The following is a 14052-nucleotide window of genomic DNA, read 5'->3' as shown; positions in this document are numbered from 1 at the left end:
GACAAAGAAGTAATACCACTATCTGCTTTGCTCTCTGTGCTAAACTGATGAACAGATATATAATTACCAATCACTGACAGACTTTGGAAGAAGTGACATTGGTCACTGACCACACTACAATATGCATTTACATACATAATGGTTTGTGGACTGAAAAACTAGCAGCAAAGATAGAACTTTATACAACTACAGTTAATAAATCTTGGCAATTGAAAATTCGAACCATATTGTTGGGGCACAGGTGTTAAATTATGGTAACTGAAACTGTGCATGTCAGAGTCATACAAAGCTATAACTGCCTATACCCTCACAAGTGAGTAAGACAGGTGTCCAAGGATGTTTATTTCAAAATAGTTTGAATGAATTCATTAAAACAACAACAACAACAAGAACCAGATACAGCCTAAGCTCATTTTGAGAGACTGGTTTAATAAGTCATGTTTAATCTATAAAATGACATATTCTCATGGGGTTAGCCTCAAAGATAGGGGTGTCAGAAGAAGTTTGAGAAAAAGACACACACAAAAAAAGAAAATAAAACTGAGATGTAACCATAAGAAACTGATGGAAGCAGTTGATGACAGACCATTTCCATTTTCTCGGATATGTAAGAAGCATCTGCAGGAAGTGAAAAGTCAAGCTGGTGCTCTGAAGCAATAGAGGGGGCTTAAGACATTCCATGAGAAGGATGGCAGCACATCAGTGGGGATGAAGGAGACTGAGTCAACAAGGGAAGAGAGAAGATTCTCAAACTCTGGGAGGCCAGCTTCACCTGAGATCATGGATTGTAATGGACCCAAATGGCCTAGACATCCAGGAGTGGCAGTGGGGGAATGGAATAAAGAGATAACATGGCATGGGGAGGTGGGAAGGAAAACAGAGCAGAAAAGGGGACAAAAAAAGTCAAGGGGTGGATGCAATGGCTGAACAGGGTAAGGACCACAGGGACATGGGTATCTGAATAGAGAAATAGGAGAAGAGAAGAGGTCAAGGGTGTGAGGAACTGGGAAAGAGAGAGCAAGCAAGGGAGGAAGAAGAACCAAAGTTATAAGCCCAGAAAGGAATTTCAGAATCTGAGTTCTCAGAAGTAGGACAGAATGGAATGGAGATGAAACCGAAAGCAGAAACTTTAAATTGGCATGATGGACTTGCTGGAAGTAAGAAGACTGACCCCAAAGTTCTAGTACTTTGACTATTCAATTAACATTTTACCAATAAATGAAAATCACAGAGAACTTTATTTGTATTATGAAATTTATTGACTTTAAATACATATTCCCTCATTGCTGGAAGAAATTCAGTGATGAAGATTACCAATAACTTTACTGTCCTTACTAAATGTAAAAGAGAACTTGTGAACAGTTTTGTTACAAATAAGTCTCATCTTGAGGAAAACTATGGAAAGATATAGTGGTAAGCAAGTATTGAAATCATAACCATTAGTTTAAAACACCCATGGTATATGGAAGTCTTTGGCCTCCATATACCATAAGCTGCAGAAGAGGCACACTGATTTTTTTAATCACCTCTTCTTTGCGAAAAGATGTTACTTAGATTTACCTTATATAAGATAATGCATAGCATGTAATTAAAACAAAAATACAAAAACAGAAGCAATCATTTCTCATCTATAGTTCCATCCATAAAAGATGAAATTTGGAATGCCTATTACTGTTATGCAAAACCCAATCAGAATAGTTTTCAGTAGGAAATTTCTCTTCAATTTTGAGAGCCGTGAAATCTAATTCAATTTGAATTTTCTTCTCAAAGTAGTTTAATTCAACAACACAATAGAATAATTCCCACATAGAGTGAAACTATGACTTCGAAACTTTAGCTCCATTTCTAATTTATGATAGCTTTCAAAAATATATCTTTTATATCTCCATCTCTCTAACCCATGCTAAACCTCATCAAATTCAGTTTAAGAAATATAAATGTCTGTGCCAGGGAACATCTAATATGATAACTGTCTTAAGCAGAATGTCCTTTATCCTCACAATTATGTCAGTTTTGGCAATTATGGGAATAGTGATATTGTTTATTATGTCATTAACATATCTCAATTAAGAATCTAAGAAATTATAGCAATATCTGTCACTTGAGACTAGCACAGATTCAAGACTGCTCACAGAAGAAAGAAAAGCTACTAAGTTAAAAGTAACGTGTCGTTTTGTAAAGTTTTAAGCAATAACTAGCAATTTATTAAACGACACGCACATACACAATGACAACAAAAACCCCAAAATATCTAGGGCCTTAGTATACAAGGCCATTTATTACCAAACCAATGTTTGTAAGAGTAACTAAAGGACCAATCAGAAGGCTAATAACAACATAACAGAATACGGTAACACCACGTGATAAGAAGAATTTCTTCTCTGTGAAAACCACAAACACTTTCCATAGTATAGCACTTTCCAAAGTGCTATTAAAACCAAAGGCCACAAAAACATTCTTCAAAGACATATCACAGAAATTTTGGTTGACATTCCCAGAATCCACCATCAACACATTTCTTTACAATAATGATTAATAGAATTGCTGGATGTATGCCATCATTTCAAATAGTACTTGCTTCTAATTTGTCAGAAATAATGTCATGAATCTAGTGCATTTTTTTTTAAATGGCAAATATTTCTCATATTTAGTAAGCAGGGAAATCAGCAGCAGGCTGAGTTTAATAGACTTTACTAAAGTGGATTCTAGTTGTGAGTGAAGAGAACTACATACACGTTAAAAAAACATGTTCTTTTTTGGAATCTCCATGTTTCTTTTTGTCTCATATCTTTTTAAAAAGAACAGAAGAAAGATAAAATCAGAAGGAGACAGAGAGCAGTTTTGTAAGACATGAAATAGAAACTTAAATTATTATTTAAACTGGTTCAGGGGCTCTTTTTAACCCTTTCCTAAGAAAGAAAGATAATAACTGATAGATTTTTTTTTTAATTCAGGTATGACACTATGTACATAAAAGATAGAGAAGATAATGCCCTTAATCTAATATAAATCTGTTGCAAGTCACTGACAAAAGAAAGTACAGTTCGAAACAATTATTTTGAATGAGCACAGTACACATTTGGTAAAACTCATCCTTTTGGGAAAATAAAACTATGAGATTCTTCGCTAAACTAAAATAGTCCAGAAAAGTTTTTTTTTTCTTTTTGTACCTTTGATAATTAAGCGAATAATCATTTTATCATTTCCCTACTTTTCAAAGAATTATCCTGGTAAATAAATATTTGAAGAAAAGTTTCAAAGAAAGTTCATATCAGTAGACTATGGGAGCTGGTAATGTAGACTGAAAAAAAAAATTTTAAGAGGACAGGTTAAAATGAAATATCAAATTAAAAGGCTGGCTTAAGAAAACAATGTTAATACTTTACCACAAATTGTAAGGAAATTACTAAAATTCTAGCCATTTTTTATTAAAAATATAAGTATGGTAAAATTGTGGCCCTAATTACAAAAGGACCAATAACTCCCAAGCCTTTATATCCAAATTAAGATGTGAATTACATTTGGAGCTTTGTGCTTCTGAGAAAGCCATGTCATCTGTAGTCCCTTCCTTTGACTAGACTAGATATTCTCCACGATCGCTAATAAACCTAAGATATCAATGAATCTAATTCTCCCTGACAACTGAGCCTGCATTTATTTGGATCACTCCCCACCCCACATCCTGAGCCATATTCTTATTCTTCATATTAGAAATTTTCCTGGGACCCTGAAAGGCCTCCAGAGAACTGATTTACCTAGTGTAGTGATTCTCCTTTCCCATCCCGTTCCCATTTATTTTTGCTTTAAACAATACCAAATGTTTTCAAAGAAAAGAATATCCACTTACAACTTCTGCCTGAGTGAGCAAATCACGTCTCCCAGACCTCACCAAGTACAGTCACAGACCATTTCTCTTTGAAGTTAAAGGTCAAAGGGTAAAACACCCATTTGGTATTGTGAAGTAATGGTTTCAGTAGAGACTAAGCTTGGATGGCACCCTTCACTCTATGACTTGTACACCCTCACTGCATCCTGGGACACAGGTACCTAGTCAACAAGGTCAGTAACAGATAACACCTCAACACAAAGTAGATCACTGTTAAAAAGGCTGGGGGTGGGGGTTAACTCCTATTTGGATACAGCCTCCTGCCATTAGAGCTTCTATTTACATCCACGAAAAGATAATGCCAGAAGTGATCACAGAATTATAAAATATCAACACTCTGTTCTTAATCTGATATCTTATTTAACTGTCTTCTGTCTTCAGTAGGACTGTTAGTATAGCAAAATACATTTTTGTGGCCTTTATATAATCTTCTGATTTACTTCAGCTTCTTAAGAAAAACAATCTATTAAGAATACAGATCTTAAGGAAAGTGTATAATAAACTGTATTTCTGTCTCTTGTCTTATAACAAAATGATGGATAGAGTTAACATTTAAAGGTTTAACATGATATCAGAAGAAATTATGGGTATTTTTTATAATTTTAGGATGGTAAACACCTTTACAAGTATAGTGCAAAATCCAGAAAAGTTACGAATTTCTACAACCACCCCCTGCAACAAAAAAATTTACCAAAAGTAAAATTTGGGTGGAGGAAACCAGGGTAAAACATTTTGAACATATGACAAGAGGTTAATGTCCATGATAGATAATGGATGTATAAAAATCAAATAGAAAAGATAACCCATATTTTCAAAGTACCAAAAGTAATAAATCAGCTTTTTAAAGAAAACTGCTAATAAAAAGATGACATTCACCTTCATTAAAAATTAAAGTACTATAAATTAGAGTCCCCTTTTTACTCAAAAAAACTGACAAATGATCAAAAAAGACTGATAATTTCAAGTGTTACCAAGAATGTGAAGTGAAACCGGCATTTTCACAGTCTTCATAGAAATATAAGTTCCTTTCTAAAATGTCATTTAAATAACTATCTAAATTCAAAATGTTCATATCCTCTACTTCTGCAAAGCCAGTTCTATTATATGATAGAAAATTTCACATAAGCACATGCATATAGATATTTATTTATTGTAGTAATGTGTATAATAGCAAAATGTGCAAATAATCTAAATTTCTGTTAATAAACAAGTGAGTAAATATAATTATTATGGTAGTTCCAAACAATATAAAATACTATCCAATTATTTTTTAATTATGTAGATCCATTACTGAAATACCTGGTGTTAAAGTCTTCAGCCCCGATGTAAGCAATCTACTCTGAGGCTGTGAGTAAATCCAAACTATCCCATGTATAGAGACCACACGGTGAAGTCATAAAACTACAAGAAGTGGGAGAGAGACACCTGGCCAGCTCCTAGATGCTCCATCCCCTACTGTTGCAACTCCAGCCACCATCTGACTGCAACTGCAAGAGAGACACTGAACCACACCTGCCTGGCCAAGCCTTTCCAGAATTCCTGACCCATCGAAAATTGTGAGAGGTTTCTGAGTCTACAGAGCTAATGACCAGATGCTAAACAGAGATGAATTTATCAAATGGGTAGTACTAACCAACATGGCTCCCTGACCACATGAAAGAACACACTTGCTTTTCTCCTTCTTCCAGAGTATATGCCTAAATCGTTCCCAAGGTAATGATCAATGAAGGAAGCTAAGAGCTGATTCTGCTGAAAGTGCACAACTGGTCAGCTTTACTAGGGTCACAACCTGGTTCTTCATTACTTCATTGGAGGAAGGCATTGCCTCACTGCTACATTACCCCATTTGGCTTTCAGCTTTTCCAATGCCTTTGTAACTCGTTTCTTTTATCAAATTCCCCTGATTAAATTACCAAGTATGGCCTTTGTTCTTCTGATTGGACCCTGGCCAGTATAGCAAATGATCAGACATCAGACAGAGAGATAGAAAGAAAGAGACATAGAGACAGAGAGACAGACAGAGAGACAGAGAGACATACACACACACACACACACGCACATCCCAAGGTATATAATCTGAGCTAAATTTAATACAGTCAAAGATCTTCCTATTTTGAGGGTTCACTTGTTTTTAAGTCTTAAACTCCTGGAAGCAAAAAATATTTTATTAGATCTTGCTTAAACTGGATTTCAAGGGGGGGAAAAAAAACAGCGCAGCCAAAATCATCCTGAAAATAGTTTGTTTCTTTTGAAACTAGGACCGAGAAAGATATGATTCATTAAATAAAAGTAGTATTAAATGATTTTACAGAAAAATGTTTTATGTTTAGTTAAACTCATGAGACGAAAGTCTTTTATTTATGGTACAGGACAGCCCTTCCTATCTTCAGGCAGAGGATAAAAACAGATGGATTAAAAGGTAAAGCACCATGGGTTTTATCCAAAAGACATTGTTTTTCTTGCTTAGGTAGGTATCTTGCCTATGCAGAGAGTAGGTCAAAGATGAAACACAAAGGTGGAAAGGAACACTGTGCTCAGTTAGGGTTATGTGATTTCTTTTTTTTTATGAAATAATTTTTGGAATATAATGACTAGAGTGCTTTGTATTTATTCTTGAAACATGGGCACAGTGGAAATAGACAACAGAAAGAGAGGATTTTTGGTAATTTCTCATGAGGACAGGAAGTGGGTAACAGAGAGATAACAAGCAACCACTTACTTTCTATAAAGATCCAGATTGAGTCTTTTGTAAAGACTCAAATGACAATTACAGTGGCAGCTTACAGAAAGAACTTAAAAATTGGTAACAGATACATGGGTTTACTATTCTGGAGGGAACATAATTTCAGAAATGTATCACCTTTCAGTGTATATATTTAGGCTTATGTCAACTTAATTATACTAATTTATTTGGATAAGGAATCTTAAAATTATTTTTTAAAGAACATTCATAATTTAATCCTTTTAAGCAATTTCTTTTGTTCTAACAAATGTTTATTGAACAAATGTTTCATTATTACTTTCTGGAAGAACTATAAAATTAAAAAAAAAAAAAACCCTTCACTAACACAACCTTTAAGCACTATGTAACTGTAGTTCTGAAGATAAAAAGTTCCATATGTCTGTGCTGCCTGATACAGTAGTGGCTGGCAGGTCACTGTTGAGCACTTGAAAAGTAGTTAGACTGAGAAATTTAATTCCTTTTTATTTTAATTTTAATTAATGTAAATTTTAAACAGCCACATTAGAACTTAAAATTTAGTAGAAAAAGGGTAGTTATGAAATGGCCAAGTAAAAAATGATCTTTCTTTACCCAATATGCTCCCTTTAATTCGTTCCTGCCACTAAAGCTAAAATGACCTTTTCAAAATGTAAATCAGATTTTGGCACTAAAAACAAAAACAAACAAATAGAAAAAGACTTCCATGATTTCCACTTGCCCTTAAACAAAACCTCAAATCCCTAAAATGGTCTTCAAGGCCCTGCCTAGACCTGGTCCCTGACCACTTTTCTGACCTTGTCACCTATCACACACCTCTCTGTAACCCGCCACCCTGGACATTTTTTTTTCCCTTTCTGGGATGGACCATAACTCCCTGCTATTCCAGCACCTATGCACATGCTGCTACGTCCCCTCAGAATCCTCTTCTGCTTACCTGTCACTTCCTCAGGGACGCCTTCTTAGACCTCTACGACTAAGCCCTGTGTACAGCTTCTAGGTAGCACGTACCACAGCTGCAACGTGAGACAATCTTGTGGGAATCTTTGATAAATATCTGGTCCTGGGAATATATTCAATAATACCGTAATAACTTTGTACAGCAACAGAGGACTACCGGACTTAGTGTGGCAATCACTTCATAAAGTATATAAATGTCAAACCACTATTTTGTACACCTGAAACTAATAAAATATTGTATGTCAACTATAAAATTAGTTAATTAATTTTAAAAATCGGGTCCTGTGGGGATAGACCACGATAACAGGGAGTCTTTCCCCTTCTCTTATCACCATTTAGCCTCCAGCCTCTTGAAAGGGCTGACTGCTCACACAGTGGAAACGATAAATATTTGTTTAAAAAGTTATTAATCCTAACAGCAACAATAAACCCTAATCTAGCATCTACTATTTCTCAAGCACTTTTATAATTAATTTACATATATTAATTCATTTAACCTTCAATACAAACTTATGAGGTCGCTCTTATTATTATCCCCATATTACAGGTGAGAAAATTAAGGCACAGAGAAGGGGCTTGCCCAAGGACACAGAGTGGTTACTGGCAGAGACAGGATTCACACTCCAGCAGTCTGGCTCCTGAGCCTGGCTCTTAACCACTAACCTCTATGGCCTCTCTCTGCCTAAGTGACAATTCAGCGGTTTAGGGACAGGGTAGAGCTGACCAAAGAGCAGCTAAGGAATGTTTCATGTGGGAGAATAAATTGATGTGGATCCCAGGATGCTGGGTAAGAAAGAGTGAAAGGATCACTCCTGGGGTAGAGAGCAGAAGTAATCTACACAAAGTGTGTTTGGGGAACAGTCCAAGTCTGACCTGATAGTAATGGCAGGTGTGTTTCAGCAAAGCTGGAACATTTGTGAGAGATATGCCTTTTGAGCCCCTGACTCTAAATTGGCAAAGTACCATAAGAGCAGAAGTTGACTAAAAAATAACTGAGCTCTTTGAAATCCTAATTCCAAGTTACTCGCATAATACAAATGTCCTATATAAGATAAAGGACTGAGGTGTGGGTCCCAGACCAGGCTCAATCACCAGCCAACAGGTTTGCTTCCTCCCACCTTACACAGTATCAATTAAAGTGAGATAAAGTGCTTAACAAAGGGCCTGACAAAGAGTAAACTCAATGAAGGCATGTATGAAATTCAGCAAATACTTATATAGCACTTACTGCATGCAAGGGTCTGCTCTAAATGCTTGACAAATATTGAGTAATAAGTGACTACACGTGTATGTCATAACCTTCAGGAGTGCTATGAATGGAAAAAACTGTTCATGTAAGCCCTTGGGTGGTAACTGTTACTCAAGTGATGAGAAATAAGCCTAAAAAGAAGATGGAGTTTAGGAATGTACATTTCCCCACATATGCTGTGGCAGTCTCTGGGAAATTCTGAGTGGAATCATCATGAAAGGAAGGCATTATTTTAGGAAAACTAATAATCAAACCATAAAAAAGACACAAGCAATGAAAAAATGAAAACAACAGAAAATGTGTACTAAAAAAATAAAAATAATTTTTGGGGGACTGATTATGTCTGAGATACAACTAGAAATGGTTTCAAAGATTACCTCATAAACTAAGATTAGCTAAGATTAGTAAAATAAAAATCTCAAATCCTATTCATGAAAAGCTCTCTAGCAATGGCAAATCCCATAATGGAACATAAATGGAAAAAGGAAATGAAACAGTATATGCAGTATGATCCCATTTAGAAAAAAAAAAAATAAAAAAGTGATCCACACACAAAGAAAAGTCCTGAGGGAAGGGGAAAAAAAACAAAACATTAATAGCATATAATAAGATAGCAATTTTTATATTCTTCTTTATACTTTTTTGCATTTTCTGAGCTTTCTGCAATATGTGGTATTTTTATAACAAGGGAAAAATATTTTAAGCTCTCTATACAAAGATTTTAGACCTAGAAGGAACCCACCTAATCCAAATCCCTCTCATTATGGTTAAGAAAACTGAAAGTCACAGAAGCAAAGTGACTGTTCAAAGGTCACAGGGCAAATAATTCTTGTTTCCAAGTTGAGGACTCTTTACATGACCCATCTCTCAAACTTTTGCCTGAATCGTCCCAGAAAAATCATCATTCTCTTTTTCTTTGAAAGCTCCCAAGAGATGAAAAATGTAAAATACTTTTATAGGCCAACATACTTCACATTTACTTCCTTTGAGCTGGTCAGTAGGATATTTAAATAAATAGTGTACAAGTATAGACTTGTTTTGTACTTATTTCCCTGGTTAATCCAAAAATAGAAAAGACCAACACAGTCTATTCATAATCCTCCTGACCCACACCCTTCCCACCCGAATATACTTCACTCGCCTGTTTCCTATTCCCCAGGAGATCCTAATCTAAATGATGCTGGGTGGCACTTTATAGGAAGCCAGTGTGTTTGGCCAAGTAAGCATTATGGAACAAACTCTGTGCCAAGGACATTTAACCTGATTCAATACCACCTGAAAAACAGTCTATTCATAATCCTCCTGACCCACACCCTTCCCACCCGAATATACTTCACTCGCCTGTTTCCTATTCCCCAGGAGATCCTAATCTAAATGATGCTGGGTGGCACTTTATAGGAAGCCAGTGTGTTTGGCCGAGTAAGCATTATGGAACAAACTCTGTGCCAAGGACATTTAACCTGATTCAATACCACCTGATTCAATAGCCCTGGTATACAATTTCTTTGTTTTGGTTTTGTGTCAAGTACATTGTTGATTGTGCAGAAGGTACTGCAGTGGAAACTCTGAACTGAAGAGTTCTATTGATGATGAGATGTTAAGTGAAATCTACTTGATACTTTAAAAGATGAATGGTTGAATTGGAAAGAACAAGTGAATGTTTTCAGATCACAGAAGAGGCAGATTGGCACAGCCAAGAGTAATAAAGCACAATTAAAGGACAAGCCAAGGCAGAGTAAGGAAAAGGCAATGTAAAGTATAAGAAAATACATAGGCTCCTGAAAGATGGAAACTGTACACGTGAAGGGAGGAAGAAATTGCGAGTCCAGTGTCCTGTACACCCCACAAGAACAATGGGGCTACTTGCATCAATGGTCCTCTGAGGTCCAAGGAAGGAAAGGGGTGAAATGCGATCAGCAGTAGCACCATTTTAACCAAACACCAACACAGCTAAAGTCATGAATGACTATTTAGTAATTTTTTTTTTTTTAGCATAGCATCAAATATGAAGTCAATGGCAGAACAAGAGTTGATTAGGACCCCCAGCTAAAGAAATTCCAGTTGCTGTGCCTTCTCTACTGCATTGCCCTATGAAGTATAGCTCCTCAAACTTTAATGTGCAAAATCCTGGGGATTTGTGGAAATGCAGATTTTGGTTCAGTAGGTCTGGGATGAGGCTCAAGATTTTGCATTTCTTACAGGTTGCAAGGAAGTGATGCTGACATACTAGTCTGCAGACCACACTTTCCAGTAGCAAGGATGTAAAGTGTCTTCTGAGTAAGGAAAAATAAAAAAAATCAGTCACACTGAAGCTTAGCAATAATAACAAGAAAACAACCACTTAGGGCAGTTCCCACTTTTTGGAACCAGGGACTTGTGTTCCTATGAGAATCTAATGCCTGATGATCTGAGGTGGAGCTGAGGTGGTGATGCTGGCGCTGGGGAGCAACTGCAAATACAGATGAAGATTTGCTTGCTGCCCGCCTCTTACCTCCAGCTATGTGGCCTGGTTCCTAACAGACCACGGACCAGTACCGGTCTGAAGCCCAGGGGCTGGGGACTCCTGATTTAGGGCACATTATGCAACATTTTGTATATGTTATCTAATTTAATTTCCTTAACACCTAGTATGGTTTTATCATCTCTCATTTATGGTTGTGGAAGCTGACATTCAGCAAACTTAAGTTATTTGCCTACATTCAAACAGATAACAACACTACTAGGATTTAAAACCATTGGTCAATAAACTACAGTGATGAGATTAAGAAGATTATTAGTTTTGTGATTTTGGAAAGTCCCCCAAATTTCTCTAAGCCATGATTTTTTTCATCTCTAACATGGGGATAATGGCAGAACTGTGGTTTGAACCAAAGGAGTTACTAGATGTAAAAGTATTCCGAAATCTATAAAGGACCTTACTTAAATAAAGATATAATTTTTGTAACTAGCTGATTCTTTTTATGTCTTAATCTCCTTTCCCCACCTCCCTAGTTCATAAAATACTACTGAATGTACACCTTTTCTTAAAGCATATATTCTCCAAACTTTTGGTCTTAGAATCTCTTTATACTCTTAAAAATCACTGAGGACCCAAAAAGCCTTTTTCAGATCACTGTGGACATTTTTTTTTTCTTTAAAACTACACCGACAAGTGGTAATTTCTTAAAAGCAAAATGCAACATGAAACTTGAAACAATATTAATAAACTTTTCATACTATTACATTAAAATCCATTAGTCTATCTTACACTTTGACTGGCACTATTATCCATGCATAATTCTATAAATCACCCATTAGTCCATTGGTTCACTGAGTGATGTAGTTCTTCTAAATGTTGACACATGTCATGCCATATAAAAATTACATTGTATCACCATCAATTTCATCAGAAAAGTCTTTAAAGATTGAGAAGCTGTCAAGCTAGCAATGGCAGATACAAGTTTTCCAAAACTATAATTTTTGCTTGAAAGCTCATATTGTATCATGGGCAAAAGTTACCTTCATTTGTTTTCTTTGAAGTGACATGTTAACATCATTCATTTATGAGAAACTATGTGCCAAATATCCAAGTCTGATAACCAGTTTGTCAGTTGCTTTTTCACCTAAAACTGGTATTCCACAAAAGAAAAAAAAAAAAAAAGCAGCCAGTTCACCTTACAACTCAACTGCACAATTGCTTTTCCTCCAGAAATAATGGTACATCAGTATGCAGCAGAATACACACACTTCCAATTTTGTCATACAGAATATTAAGAATAGGTAATTTAGAGCTGAAATTTAATAAAATCTGCTTCATCAAGGATACTTTTACTGTTTCATCTAGTTCATTCTTTTAAGCAAAACTGTTTTTTTTTTTCATTACAAGTGCCTGACTACTTGTACAATTGGTGCTACTGCCTTGATTTCTACCAAAGTGCAGTAGTTTTACTCACCAATGCTTTAATAACATCATTGTAAGTGTCAACATGGTGAAAAGAGCAAATAATGTCTTACTATTGTTGATAAAATACTTTGGACTCCACAGTCTCCCTGAAAAGCTCTTAGGAACCATGCTTTGAGAATTGCCACCTGAAATATTTTAGCCGAAACTGTTTTACCTGTGTTGTCTTATTGGTGAACATATATCCAAATCATGTAAAGGTAATCTGGAGAATATGAGGCTTTGGAAAAATCTCACAATAATTGTATTTATTTTGCTGCACAGTAGCATCATAAAAAAACCACTTAGATTTCTTTTTAGTTCTCTCTCTCCATGAGACCTCTTAAGCTCCTGATGCCTGCTAATGTCAAAAAGTTCTTAAAGGGAAAGAAAGCCACTTTAGGACAAGCTACTTTCTTGGGATTATTCTCTTGAAAACCAAGACAAAAATGATCTTAATTTAAGAGTCCCAAATCACACCTATGATAAAATGTTTGCCACCTAAATCTGTAAAGTCTTAAGATATGAGCAAATGATAAATCTACAAATGAGATATGATTACGAAAAATTACTCCCTCCAAAATGACTATCATGACTCTCCATTTTTCTAGTCTAGTATATTTTAAATGTATTGAGAAGGAAACTCAAAATAAGAAGAAAGCCACTATCCCAGAAGTTTGAATACACTGGAAGCTCACAACAACACATGACTACTGACCACACAATGGCAAACAGCAAATGAATGGGATGGCACTAGCCATTAGTCCAGAATGAAAATTCGAGTTAAAAATCCATTCACTTATGAAAATCTATTACTCACTAATAGACTATAAATTTAACCCACTGTTTCTAGAAGTGGAGTAAATGAACCATCTACATCTGAATAACTCAAGGTACTTGTTAAAAAATGCAAAATCCTTGGGCCCATTCCTGTCTTAGTCTGCTTGGGCTGCTATAACAATATACCATAGACTGGTTAAACAATGGAAATTTATTTTCTCATAGTTCTGGAGATTGGGAAATCCAAGGTCAGGGTGCTAACCAATTCATTTCCTGGGGAGAGCTCTCCTTCCTGGACTGCAGACGGCCATCTTTCGCTGTGTCCTCACATGGCCTTTCCTCGGTGAGTGCACAGAGAGAGAGAAAGAGCAAGATCGCTCTTCCTCTTCTTATGAGGCCATTCATCCCACCAAGAGGGTCCTACTCTCATGCACTCATATAAACCAATTATACTGCCCAAAGGCCTTACCTCCAAACACCATCACATTCTGGAGGAAGGGCTTCAACATATGAATTGGGAGTGGGGGGCCACAAACACT

This window comes from Pteropus alecto, unplaced genomic scaffold (genome assembly GCF_000325575.1).
Source record: "Pteropus alecto unplaced genomic scaffold, ASM32557v1 scaffold79, whole genome shotgun sequence".
Classification (NCBI taxonomy): Eukaryota; Metazoa; Chordata; class Mammalia; order Chiroptera; family Pteropodidae; genus Pteropus; species Pteropus alecto.
The sequence above is the reverse complement of the archived record's forward strand: the minus strand, read 5'-3'. Positions refer to the sequence as shown.